The sequence below is a fragment of the Ipomoea triloba genome, chromosome 7, assembly GCF_003576645.1.
Source record: "Ipomoea triloba cultivar NCNSP0323 chromosome 7, ASM357664v1".
Classification (NCBI taxonomy): Eukaryota; Viridiplantae; Streptophyta; class Magnoliopsida; order Solanales; family Convolvulaceae; genus Ipomoea; species Ipomoea triloba.
In genome coordinates this window covers 13,506,465-13,521,224 of record NC_044922.1, presented here as the reverse complement: position 1 = coordinate 13,521,224, position 14,760 = coordinate 13,506,465, and the positions used below count along the sequence as shown (strand labels likewise).

Sequence of the window (14,760 nt, the reverse complement as noted above, 5' to 3'; positions counted from 1 at the left end):
TCACGGTTATAATCTTTTTCCCTTAACTAAATTTTTCCCACATGATTTTCTTAATAAGGTTTTTATCACTTGCAAGTTCACCGGTTTAAAGTTGATAGGCCAACGGGCACAATAACTTACAACAAATATAATCTTACAAGAAATAAGCAATAGATTAATAAATTTTAAACACACCCATGATACAAAAATATACCATTGAAGAATATAACTTTCGAATTAAAAAGAGACAAGGTGATCCCCATTAGCATTCTTTGACACGAATTTTAAGACAATAAGGAGAAGTCTTTCTCCTGCAACACAACCCCCATATGTCAGACTTTTTATATAGACAAAAACGTCACATTGCTATTTTTTTTTGAATACTATTGGGTGTAATATCTGTTCATACATACAATCTCAAGGGATCGACCCTGTAACCTCTCACTTGGGAAGGCCACAGCTATGCCGCTTGACCATAAAGCCTTTGGCTATTTGTTTGTTTTTATTGTTTTATTATTTTTGTTTTAAATTTTTAACAAAATTTAAATATGTAATATATCTTTTAGAATTAAATTTTAAATGATTTAGTTATAATTAAAATAAATAGAGAAACAATAAAATTAATTTAAATATTTATAGTTATCATTTTAATTAAATGTAATTATGTTTACTTAAATTAATTTTCATTACAATTATAAATTTATAATTTAAATAAATAAAGAAATAATTAAAATATAAGATAGTTAATGTCGGGTACACAAAAAACTGAGAAGAAATTTAAAACTAATGGGAAGAAGAGTTTTTGTGATTGAGTGAAATAGTAGATGATGAGGTGGATGCTTGAGCCCACATAAAACTTGAGAAAAAACTCAAACTATTGAGGAAGGCCTAATACTATCATGTTCTATATGGCCTAAAATATTTCAAAAATTATAGAATTATTACAAAATTGTTATGGCCCAATAGCCCAGTGTGCTACAAAATGTTACTCCGTACAATGAAAGGCCAATCCTGTGGAATTGAAAAACGTGTGAAGATGTTTTAAAAAAAAAAAAAACGTGTGAAGATCATGAAAGAGGTAGAAGCCAGCTGGAAGATGCACTAAAGAAACTAGAAGGGCACTTGAGAACTTAAAACAAGAAGAATGTTTACTTATTACTCAAACTTATCAACAAAGACAAATAGAAAGAAAAAATTAAAAAGATAAAAATCTTGATAAACAAAGTACTACATAGTTTTAGATCGAAAAATCTATGTAAAACAAAATGTAGTGCAGTAGTTTACTATAATTTTCAAGGCTTTGTAAAAATTTAAATTCATTTGCTACGCTTGAGGTTATCTATGTAAGGACTCTCAATGTAATTAATTTATCATCCTGAATCCAAATAAACTTTCTTTGTATCTCTCATGACTCTGAGCTAATCTCTCTTTCTCTCTATAACCAAAACTTTTCTAAAAACATAACAAGAAGAAAGATAGTTGTAGACTATCTTTGAGCAATTGTTAAATTTAGATAAACTTCAGATATTATATTATATCTTTAGAACTAGGAAGAGTCTGTTGAGTCTTGTGGAGCCTAGCCAATTTCTTGTTAAAATCAGTAAGTTGAAGGGAGTTTGTGGTGGAACAAAAGAGGATTCCGATCTGGTGACCTAGCGACATGTGTAATCTCTAATCCTTTATCCATTTTAATAATTTTCCAATTATGGTTTATGATTTATCTTTATAGATAGTATATTACGGAGTATATAAGATTGATAATGGTTATAGAGGGAACATAAGAATAATTTTCATGAATGATTTAAATCTATTTCTTGAATATATAACTATGATAAATGAAATAATGATAACGATAAATAACATGATAATACTAATAAATAAATTAGTATATATAATATTAATTTATTACCTCATACCTTTTGAGGTTTAAAAACGATCCTTACAACCCGCACCCAAATTGGAATCAAAGCTCTAAATTGGTATGTGATGCACATAAATAATTAGATTTGAAAACAGTTAAGGACGATTTACTAACCGAAAGCAACAAGTAGGGGATGTAGCTCAGATGGTAGAGCGCTCGCTTAGCATGCGAGAGGTACGGGGATCGATACCCCGCATCTCCAAGTTTGTTTGTTATTTAACTTGAAGCTGAACATTTTTCTAATGCAAACCAGGAACATGGAAGTAAACATTGAACACTGATTACGTTATTGCAGCTTAAGGGGCATCATTAACCACCCTTACGCGCTCACTTTTCAATTTAAAAATCACTTTTTTCTGTTTTTTTTTTTTTTTTTTTTTTTTTTTTAAACACTCTTTTGTCACTAAGCATGCTTTAGGAAAAAAAAAAAAACTGTCGGTTGGATACCTATAAGTTGAACTAGGAAGCTAACATATTATGTTAGCTAAATTAACTGTTTACTTTTAATTGATTACGTGTAAAATGACCTCTAATGGCATAGGTATTATACGTGAGGGACAATATATGTACCGTTTTAAAAATTTAGGAACAATATTTACACTTGAGAGGGGTAATATATGTATCGTTTTAAAAATTAATGGGCAACATTTACAACACTAATAATTCAGGGATGACATTGATAATTGACATATTATAGAGGGGTATAAATTACAATTTTCCCTAAGTATTATATTATTTACTTAACTCTTAAAGAACTTTTACAATTTATTAGTATTGTTGTGTTATTATTAATTATTTTTTAATTATTATTATTATTACTAGTATTTTCTATGCGCAAAAATAAATGTCTAATATTAGTAATCTATATTAAAATATTAGATATTATTTAGATTTAGACATTTATATTATATAATATAATAATAATAATTATTATTATTATTATTATTATTACTATTATTATTATTATTGATGATGATGGGGAATTGGCTAAAGCTTGGTACTTGGACCTCGGAAGGGAGAGAGAGACGACCGAAGGGAACTATAGGAGAGACGGAAGAAAGAAAGATTCAGAAGAAAGGGTGATGGCCCGTCGAGGGTCGGCTGATGATCAGTCGATCGGCCACGGATTTGTCAATGAGGTTATTTAGTGGACATCTTTGTGAAACACGTTCAAGGAAGAGTTTGAGAATGAAAAGAATATGCTTGGTGGTTTTCGAGTGATGAGTCGGTCTAGCCGACCTAAAAACCGTGGCCGAGGCAGAAATGGTGGCATGTGAAAGGTGGCCGAGAGGTTTCTTAAAGGCGTTTTTAGAAGGTTTCGTAAAGGCAAAGGCGGTGGGGCGCGGGAATCACACGAAAGATAAGGAAAGAAGGTTGAAATAGATTAAAGAAGTATCCAAACGTAATAAGGAAAGAAATAATAGCTTATATATGGTAGTTTAGTGTTACCAAAGGGAGAAACACCTCCTAACTTGTATAAATAGGGGTTTAAGGCCTTGAGAAAGGCTAAGCAATTCATAATACAAAAGGGCCGATACGCTGCTCTAATCTCACTCCATAATACTTTGTTGATTTTTCGGTAGTGTTAGCCTGCCGTTCGACCATCCGTAGTAAATAAAACCAACAATTATTATAATGTAAACTAGTTTTATAAAATCTAAATATGATTGCACTTGCAAAAATACGAAAGTACATTGCACTTAGGATTTCGATTTAGAGTTTATGACTGCGTTTTTTGTTTTATTTGGTTTTAAATATGATTGCATATTTTAGTGTTCAAGTTTTCATAGTGATGTTGATGGTAATTACAAAAATACCACCGTATTTTTAAAATATGATCTGAACCATCAAATTTTTACAGATGTAAGGCTGAGATTTGTTTTTAGTTTTCTCCTGGGGATGTGTTCTCATGGGATCCGAAGCCTTTATATATATATATATATATATATATATATATATAAGGGTTTAGGTGCGGCCGCACCACTATGTATACAAATATACATCACTCAATGTTAGAAAATGCACAACACAAATATGCACCATTAGGTACGCATCACCAAAAACACACTACTAGATATGCAAATATACATCACACAGTGTTAAAAATGCACAATTAGGGACAGGGGAGTTATGGTGTATTATTTTGGGTCTGTTGTGTATTGTTTTTGTGTATTTTCATTTTTGTGCATTTTCCTAACATTAGTGGTGTACTCTGTTAACAGTAGTGGTGCATATACCGCATGACCGCACGGGAAGGCGCGACCACATTTGAGTAGATTTATATATATATATATATATATATATATATATATATATATATATCAAAAAAATAATTGTAATAATAATATTTTAAGAATATTGGGATCAATATACAATTATATAAATTATTAAAACATAATCGATCCAACCCATTTCGCCATATCGCGTTTACTTTTTTCCTCCTCCATCATATCCGAATGAATTAATTGTAATTATTATAAACTTTTTCCTCCTCCATCATATCCGAATGAATTAATTGTAATTATTATAAAAAAAATTCCAACGACCCATATTTAATTTTAATTATACTAATATCCATACAATTATTAGTACTAACATCCATACAATTATTAGCTTAATTAACATAATAATTATTAAGTTTTTTTTGAGTACTACTGACTCTGTTACAATGAGGACACCGGATGCAACTAGATCACAAGGTCTTTGGCAATAATTATTAGTTAGTTATACTAATATCTGTACAATTAATTTCTTAATTACCATAATAATTATTATTTAATTATACTAATATTATGCAATTATTATACATTCAGTATATACATAGATATTACCATAAAATTACCAAAGTAATTATTTTGAAGAATAGGAATAATAATTTATCTTATTCTCATACTATTATACCTTAAGTATGTATATATATAACCCAAGGTTTTAATAAATGTTTTTACATAGTTTTTATGCTTTCGTTTTTAATGTTTTTGTTCTAATAATTCGCTACAATCAAATGGAACCGTGTTTTGAGGACTAACTTGTAGGATTCGAGACTAAAAATTGATTTGGAAAGGCCTATTTCGGACATAGGTATGAAGGGAAAGACCAAAACCGGAAGAAAACAGTGCACCGAGCTGACACGTGGGATCACACGTGTGTAGCCGTGCGTGGGAACGAGGCAGAGAGCCCCCACGCACACTCACACGCGTGCAGCCGTGCGTGGGAGAGAGGCAGTAAGCTCCCACGCACGCAACCACGCGTGTGGCCGGCGTGAAAGCACCCCCACGGATTAACCCCCCCCCCCCCCCCCCCCCCCCCCCCCCCCCCCNCCCCCCCCCCCCCCCCCTTCGGCCTTCCACGCCATTTTTGCTCACAAACCCTACTTTTGCTTCTCTTCTCCACGCAAGGTGAAATCCATACTCAAGGTTTGAATAGATAGCTTATTTTTACTTCAAAGAAGGTTAAAAGCATCACCATCAAGGTAATTTCTTAACTTTTAACCATTTATTTTTGGATGTTCAAGAGTTTGGAAGAGCTTGAATGTGAAAATTTGTTCTACATTCCCTTGCATGATTTTGAATGTTTTGAATGTTTAAATTGGTTTATAATGCTTCATAGAACTATCCTTTAATGTTTTCTTTCATTATTGATGATTGCATTGATGGATTGATATATATTTTTGAGCTTCAAGTGTGAACACCATTGATGAACAAATGGGTTTGTTAGATTTATTGTTCAAATTATGAAATTGATGCTTAAATTGATGAGTAAACTTGTTGTAGAACTATTATATGCCATCAATTTGACTTTTCACATGCTACATTGCCCAAATTGAATTTTCAATTTCAAACCCTAATTTTTGAATTTGGGGAAGAAGATGAAGTTGACTTTTTGAAATTCTTGACTTTTATAGTTGACTTCTTATTTGACTATCAAATTGAATTATCTTATGATGAAATTATGCATATGTGTGATAATGGAATGATATTGTTGATATTCTTATGCTAGAATTGTCCAAAATATAGGGGAAACTATGGCGAAATTTTCAAAAATTCTTAGCCCTATATGTTTGCATTCCATTATCTTGACAAGGAATTTTACACAAATGCAATGGTGACTTATTTGAAAGATATTTATTCAAAAACCAATTACCATGAATGCTAATTTCCAAAATTTTGTAGATGGGACGCGCAAAAGAGATCGCAAAGAAAACTAAATACGATCATGGTGAATCAAGCAAGTCGCGAACACGGCAGCAAGCTACAGTTCAGCAAGCTCCCCAGGAGCGTGGTTCAAGGTCACTAAGACACTTGACACCCATCCAGTTGACATCGGTGGATAACTACAAGGGGAAGCAGCTTTCCGTCGGCCGTCACTTCGACGACAATGTTTTGAGAGAATTCGGTTGTTTGGATGAAGTGAATGGACTTCTAAGGCACCCATAGCTCCGCACTCTGTTCGAGTGGAGAGGACCTACCTTCGCGTCCGTTACATATGAATTTTTGGCTACCTTGGAGATCCGTAAGGAAGTCAACAATGCAAGAGAGTCCATCTCCTTCACACTATTCGGCAACCATTATAGCATGTCAGTCAACACTCTAGGTGTTATGCTTGGATTCCATGATGCTACGAGCGTCTCTATGCCGTATTTCAAACAGTTTAAGGAAGATTTTGATTCGGAAGCTGTTGCTAGGCAGTATTGGAGGAGCATCATCAACAATGCCCCGTATAATTCATCAAACCTCAAGGCAAACCTCATCACAAGGAATGCTTTAAAGGCTATTAGATTAGCCTTTGCGGTAAATCTCTCCAGCAGAACCACCAATCGCAACAAGGTCTACAAACAAGATTTGTTCTATATGTGGTGCATAGAGAATGAAGTTGACATCAACATGGGCGTCTAAGCAAGAAAATGGCTCCAAACCCAACAAAAGCGTAAGGTTCAGATTGTGTTCATTGGACCTTTTGTTATGAGATTGTGCCACGGGTTGGGCCTTACAGAACGTCTGTTGGGGGAGAAGGATGAAGGTTTCATGATTGCTTTCACTATTACTGAGTTCTTTGCTATGAATTTGAGGTTGGGCGGTGATGATGCACCGGATCTGGAGGCTTCTGATGATGATAATGATAATGAGGATGAAGAGAACGAGGAGGATGATGCTGCGCAGGAGCAAGGCCCTACTTCCATGGATTGGGATACGACGCAGACCTTTCACAGGCAGCTCCACGAAGAACAGATGAACTATTGGCACGAGCAGCGAACGTGGCAGGAAGGCCACTTCACATCCATATCCGCAAGACAAGATGTCCACACCGAAGAGCTTAACAGCATGAGAAGGGCGGTGTAGGAGAATGATAGAAGAATTGCTGAGCTTGACGCTAGATTCGATAGGCAATTCCACCCTCCCTCCTTCGGTGATCAATGATGCCTTTCTTCACCCGTTCTCGATTCAGACAATTAATACTTGATTCTGAGAGTCCGTTGACACTGGTTACTTTGTTTGATGGTCCCATATGAACACTAGGATCCCTATGCGCGGGGTTCTGACCTTTATTTCTTTATTTTCTTTACTTTGCTTTACTTTTATCTTTATCGCTTTATGTTATTTACATTACAACTGCTTTACTTATTCGCATTTCTACTTCGAATAATTCTGCTTATTTATATGCTTTATTATCTATGTTTATGTTTATTGCTTTTATATATCTATCAGCTTATAATAATTGAATAGTACTCCGAAAACCCTTTTGTATGTTATGTCTCCATTTCTTATAGAGCATCTATAACGGGAGCAGGCCTATGCTGGAAGCTAAAGTGTGGAAAGAGGGATGCTTACTTGGTTTATCCTCTTATCCCTTTTCTAATTTTAAGCCCCGTTTTGTTCTTAAAAGTGTGGAAATATTTCTTTATAGCCTTGTGTATGTGTATATTAGAGCTTACCATGTTAAATAGGATCATTTGATGCATACCCTATATCCCAGAGCAATTTCCAAAGTGTGGAAAGGGATCCTTTATTTGTCTAAACCTTAGTTTCCCTTTTTTTTTTCCTTTACCCTATATCGTATGGAACATCGAGGACGATGTTTATTCTAAAGTGTGGAAAGGACGCACTTTGTGCTTTACATGTTTATATGCTTAGAATAAGAAGTTGAAGCTCTTGGGAATGATAAGCGGGTGCATTTGCAGTTTTGAAAAGAGAGTTATTATTTGTGTTATCTAGAGAGAATTTTGACTAGATGCCCAAAAATTTTTACTCGAAATATCTTTGAGGAAGTTACTTTTCGCACCCATGAGAGTGTTTAGAGCCAAATAAGTTTATATTCTTGCCTGCTTGCATGACGTTCACCTCTTATTTACGTAGGACCTTAGTCAAGGATCTCTCGAAGTGGGAATGTGCACTTTTTAATTTGAGAAAGATAAAACTAGCGAGGCCCGGAATTGAACTAACCTTGGTAGGGCATGGGGCAAAAGGTGAGCCTATTGGTAAGCTTAATGAGAAAACAAAACCCTTGAACAACAAATAGAAAAAGGCATGAGGGGTTGACATGGAGAGAAGTCGAAAAGGCAAAAGGCCAATCACCAAGAGTTTAAAATTGAGGAAAGCCAATTCGTTGGGTTGTGTTCAAACCATAGTCTTCAGTAAGCAAAAAGCTTTATCTGGAGTCAGTTGTTCACATAAAAAAATCCCAAGAATTGAGAAAATAGAGATGAGGTGAGCCGCTTCGCTAGGATTCGGGTACCCATTGCACCGACCTTCGAAAAAGCATGGAGCTCCATGTGAAGTCGGGTGGGTCGATGACGTTATCCTAGGAAGTGAGAAGAAAGAGGGACCGCGCTAAGCCAAAAGCGGTGAGTGGTCCATGCCCCTACCCTCATTTACATTTACGTTGGGCTTTGGCGCATAAGGATGGAAAGTTGATTAGCTAGTGCACATCGTTCCCACTAGTGGGATCGGCTAGAGGCCCTATTTAAATAAAAGGTGAACCAAAACTTTGGAAATGCATGCTTGCGTATGGTGCGAGGAGTGTGATCCCTTGTTTTACTTGTTTATCTATGAAAGGTTTTTATTTCCCGAAAATATTTCTTGAGTTGATGACATCTGACCAAAATCCTTTGTAGATAACACAAATGATTTCTCCCGTTTCAACAGTCTTAGACACCGATCATTTTGACTTGCCGAAAGCTTTGTTTCACATGAGAAAGTATCTCGGAGACTTATGTGCTTAAATAGAAAAATGTCTTGCTTGAGGACAAGCAAGAAACAAAGTGTGGAAAATTTGATAAGCCTCCGAGATACCCTTAAATCAAGCACATATTAGGGTGTTTTATCACATCTATAGCATCCTTACATGGTGAATTATGCTCATAAATGCTTGAAAATCACTAACCGACACACAGAAGCTACTTTTAGCCTAAAGGAGGTGAAACAGGAGTCCCAGGAGCAAATAGGAGCAAATTTTGAGCTCAAAGAACGAACCAGGCAAGAACGGAGTCCCAGAGGACCAAATTGGATGGCCACACGCGTGTGAGCGTGCGTGGAAATAATCCAGTAGCCTCCCACGCACTCACACGCGTGTGGATGGCATGGAGACAGTGCTGCGCGAATTTCGTTTAGGGTTGCCTTTTTGGAGACTATTTAAACCCCTGCGATTAATTTTCAGAGGAGGTTCCCAGAAATTTAGTTTTCCCTTTCTTAGTTTTTCTTTTGGAGAACTTTCTCCATTTTTCTTAGTTTTTCATTTCTTAGATTAGATCAAACTCCATTGTAGAAGACTACAAAGCTTGGATTGAAGGTCTACTTCACTCTAGGTGATCTCTATTTCATTTCTATAATATTTAGTTATCTTATTCTTGGATTAAATTAGCTTTTGTGTTGAATTTCATATCATGAGTGGCTAGTTTAATCTAGGGATTTGGATTGTGTGATTGAATGTTGCTAGTGTGTTGATCATATCTCTATATCTTGGATTTATATGCTTATGTTGTTGGATTATCTATTCTTGTCTATTGATTGTTGTGTTGATGAGATCTTGTTTGGATCTGGCCAATCTAGATGAGATATTGAGCTCTTGACTCTTTCATGTCTTTGATTAGAGTTAGGATTTGAAGCTTGACACAATCATAGTTCCTATGGACTTCTCAAAGAATAGTAGGATAGTGTGTAGCTTATGTGTTTGATAAAATTCTTCTTAGAGCTTTGGATGCTTGTAGGCACTCCTTAGTCAAGAAACCTTAGTACACAAGGGTGGAAAAGGACTAAGACAACACACTCTTGAATAGCCAACATCCTAGCATTCCCTATCAATTACCTTAGTCACACTACAATGCAACATACATGAACACTATCCAATCCCTACCCTTTTACATACTTGCAAAACCCCTCTACTTTACTCTCTTGCACACAAACCAAACTTTATGAACTCCTTTCACTCACAATCCACCCAACACCACACTCGAATCCAATGCATGTCCCAATCAAGTAAACTCCCGAACACTTGACACACCTCCACGTCCCTCCTTCGAGACCGACACTCGGGGAGTCACTGACTTTCCGTTTTAACACAAATATCTTTTGACGAATCAACCCCTACACAATACTGCTTCTTCAGATACCTTCTGTTAAATGTGTGAACATTGGTCCAAGGACTGTAGATGCAGTATTTATTGGATATGCTGCAAATAGTGCTGCATATAGATTTATGTGTTTGCATGATCGTTCTATATGTGAAGCTAGAGATGCTGAATTTTTTGAACAAATCTTTCCTTTAAAAGTGAATGTGCCTAAATCTCTGTCTACATCTGTCTCTATGTCTTCTTCTACATTTACTCCTGGGGTGAATTTTTGATGTAGATAATCCCAGAAGGAGTAAAAGGTGTAGAACTGAGGCTAGTTTTGGTTCCGATTTTATAACCAATTTTTTAACTGAAGTGAAAGACATTGATGAATTACAAGAATTGTTCATTTGTCTTCACTTGTTGGAAGAGGAACCTAAGACTTATCAAGAAGCAATGAGCTCTATTAAAGCGAGCTTCTGGGAAGATGCAGTGAACAGTGAATTAGACTCAATCAAGTCTAATCATACATGGGAGCTAGTAGACTTGCCTAAAGGATGTAAGCCCATCAGTTGCAAATGGATTTTCAAAAAGAAGCTGAAAACTGATGGTACTATTGAAAGATTTAAGGCAAGGCTAGTGGCAAAAGGCTTTACTCAAAAGTTTGGGGAAGATTTCTTTTATACTTATTCTCCTGTGACTAAAATAGCCACTATTCGTGCATTATTTGCGTTAGCATCTGCTCATAAATTAATTGTGCATCAGATGGATGTCAAAACATCATTTCTTAATGGTGATTTAAATGAGGAAATCTACATGGAACAACCTCCGGGTAGTATAGTTCCAGGCCAAGAAAACAAAGTATGTAAATTAAAAAGGTCACTGTACGGCCTTAAACAAGCCCCCAAACAATGGTATGAGAAATTTCATAAAACTATCATGAGTTTTGGGTTTTCTGTTAATGGGTCAGATGCTTGTGTGTACACAAAAATGTTTGGTTCTGATTGTGTGATCATTTGTCTGTATGTTGATGACATGTTGATATTTAGCACACACATAAATGCTATCAATGAGACAAAAATGTTTTTATCATCTCAATTTGACATGAAAGATCTTGGTGAAGCTGATGTGATTTTGGGTGTTAAAGTTACCAAAATTGAGAATGGCTTCATTTTGTCTCAATCACACTATGTGGAAAGGTTATTGAAAAAGTTTGATAGCTTTGATACAGTACCAGTAAGAACTCCTTATGATCCTAGCATACACCTTAAGAAAAATCTTGGTGTCGTTGTTTCTCAAAGTGAGTATGCTAAAATCATTGGGAGTGTGATGTTTCTAATGAATTATACCAGACCTGATATAGCTTATGCAGTAAGTAGGCTTAGTCGGTACACTCATAACCCCAGTTTAGAGCATTGGAATGCTCTTAAAAGATTGTTAAAGTACCTCAAAGGTACAGTGGACTGGGGTTTAACCTTTGTGGGTTATCCTTCTGTTTTAGAAGGATATTGCGATGCCAATTGGGTTACCGACAATGATGAGGTAAGCTCTACAAGTGGGTATGTCTTTACCATGTGTGGTGCAGCTATATCATGGAAGTCGGCTAAACAAACTTGTATAGCCCGTTCCACAATGGAGTCTGAATTCATTGCAGTAGATATAGCAGGGCAAGAAGCAAAATGGCTGAGAAGCTTACTAGCTGACATTCCTTTGTGGGGGCGTCCTGCCCCACCTATTTCTCTACATTGTGATTCGCAATCAGCCATTTATGTTGCGAAAAATAGTGTATATAATGGTAAGAGAAGACACATCCGTGTCAGACATGACACTGTACGACAACTTATTGTCAATGGTGTAATTACTATGCATTATGTGAAATCTGAAAACAATCTTGCAAATCCATTGACAAAAGGACTAAATAGAAAATTGGTCCTTGATACGTCAAGGGGAATGGGGTTAAAGCCCTTGGAGTAAGGAATCCATAGTGGATACCATTTTATTAGTCAAACGAAGCCATGGAAAGACTTGACTTATAAATAAGTACATTGTTTCCCATTCCTATGGCGCTCGTACTAAAATTCATAGCCCGAATTGGGTGGTCCTTAGAGACGGACTTAATGGATTCATATCATAATAATTGCGAGGTTGAGCTTTATTTGCTCTTAATGACTTCATAGCCTGTTAAAGGTATGCTGTGTTGAGACAGTCCGAGTGAAGTCACCTACTTGAGTGAGAAGGTTAGCCGCCTTCTATGAAAGATATGGGCAATCTTTCTAGAACACTCATAAGAACCTAAGGTTTTTTGAAGGCCATGATTATCGCGGAACCTGCACTGGAGGAAATGAGGTATGTGTCGTTGAGTTCAAACTCAAATGCCTAATAAGTTCAAGAGTCATTCACTCATTGGGTTGAAGAGTACTCCAGACACTCACCTTTTATTTTTGGGAAAAAAAAATGATGCTCGATGTTATCGTATTTGCATTAGTGGGGGATTGTTAGTAAATTAATGCAAATATTTCAGACCTTTTATTTTCTTCATTTCCTACTTTTACTCAGTCTTCACACATTTCCTAATTTTCCTCTGTCTTCACACACGTTGCTGAGATTAGATTATTTCTCTCCATATTAATAAGTGTGTGGTTGAAAACAAATCAACAACATGCCTTTGCATGTATAAATAGTCTTACTGCCATAGTCCAGAGTGGAAGAGAGAAATTCTTATCCTCAGCCACTTTGTTCTTCCTTTTGCAATGTCAGTCAGTCAGGTTCCAACCTACAGGTCTTGGGTGCACGAGTCTGTGGGTAGCTGTTTTAACCTTAGGGGAGTGACGCCGTGTTGATATACTGCACCGTAACGGCGAATTTCACTCTTAGGGCAGTGTTTAATGACACGCCACATCTTTCTTTCTTCCTGAGTTTATTTTTCTGTTTGGGTTCACTGGGTCTGGCAGGTATTCCTCTGAACTGGTTTAACAATCCCTTCTTTAGAACTGCTGGGCTGTGTTCCGTGGAAAGAGTTTGTGGTTGAGCGCTGAGACGAAGTTCTTGACCTGGCCTGTTGCTAGTTGAAGCTGATGAAATGCCCCAAGTACTAGCTAGAGATCGAATGGCCATGCTATATCTTATGCAGATAGTCTACGAATCTGCAGCCTCATGAGCTTGCTCAACACTTTTCTTTTGCGTCAAGTGTTAGCTGTTTTCTGGGTTACGTTGCAAATCAAGTGTACGTTATCAACAGATAGTTCTCCTGAGTCGGTTTGATATGAAGCTTGGGAGGATGAGCAGTCAGAATCTGTTGTGTGCATATTCCATAATCAGTTGCTTCGCTTAGCTTTCTCCTCTCACTTGGGGTTTAGCGTCTTGCTAAGATCCCTCGCCATTGTTTTACCAGGGCCTGGCTGCTAACCAAACAAACAGAGAATAATCTTGATTCACATTTATTAATTTTTAGATTAAATTGGGTTAATTTCACCCGAGGTCTTTATATTTGGTGACAATTCTAAATTTATTTATAGATCATCGTTTTTGCCATTTGACATTTCTGACTATTTTTTAGTTCTTCTCATGATTTTTTTCTAAGGGCATTTTTGTATCTACCTAAAGTCTTAAACCAATTAAACCGAAAAAATAACAAAAGAAAAATACAAAAAAAATACATTTACTAAAAATAGAAAAAGTCATGAGAATGACTAAAAGTATTAAAAAAATAATACTCTGGTATGTTAAATGACAAAAATAATAATCTAGAACTAAATTTGAAATTGCCACAAAAACAAGAGATCTATGGTGAAATTAACTCTTTTTATATTATTAATATCAAAATTATGAAAAAAAAAAAAAAAAAACTTTATACGGAGTAGTTAATAATATTTCAATATTGAAATTCGACTAGCACAAATACTCCAAATTTTAGCTGAAACGCCATTTTCTAAACATCCCCAATAACTTTTTCCATTTTCTACTTTTCATAAAGGATTTTTATAATTGAGAATTTATAATGTATCCCGAATCTACCTTGCTATGGTGATACACATTTATTTTTAATATATTGCAAGCTAAAATGAATTGTAAGACACTGAAAATGAGCTTGCAGTCTACGTTTATTTTTAATTTAATATATTGCAAGCTAATATAGTAATATATTGCAAGCTAAGCTAATATAGCAAGCTAAAATGAATTGTATGTAAGACACTGAAAATGAGCTTGCAGTCTACTAAAATGAACATATAGTTATTATAGTATAATATTAATAGTCCATCTTGCTAAATGAACGTAACCCATATGAGCATTGTTTCTCACTGGGATAGGCCAAGGC

General features: G+C 35.7%; 1 non-coding gene across 1 annotated transcript; it reads left to right on the top strand.

Moving 5' to 3' along the window:
* The first annotated feature begins 2,029 nt into the window (after positions 1-2,029).
* On the top strand, positions 2,030-2,102 carry TRNAA-AGC. The gene has a single exon. It is a non-coding gene; the product is annotated as a tRNA-Ala (tRNA).
* The last annotated feature ends 12,658 nt before the right edge of the window (positions 2,103-14,760 follow it).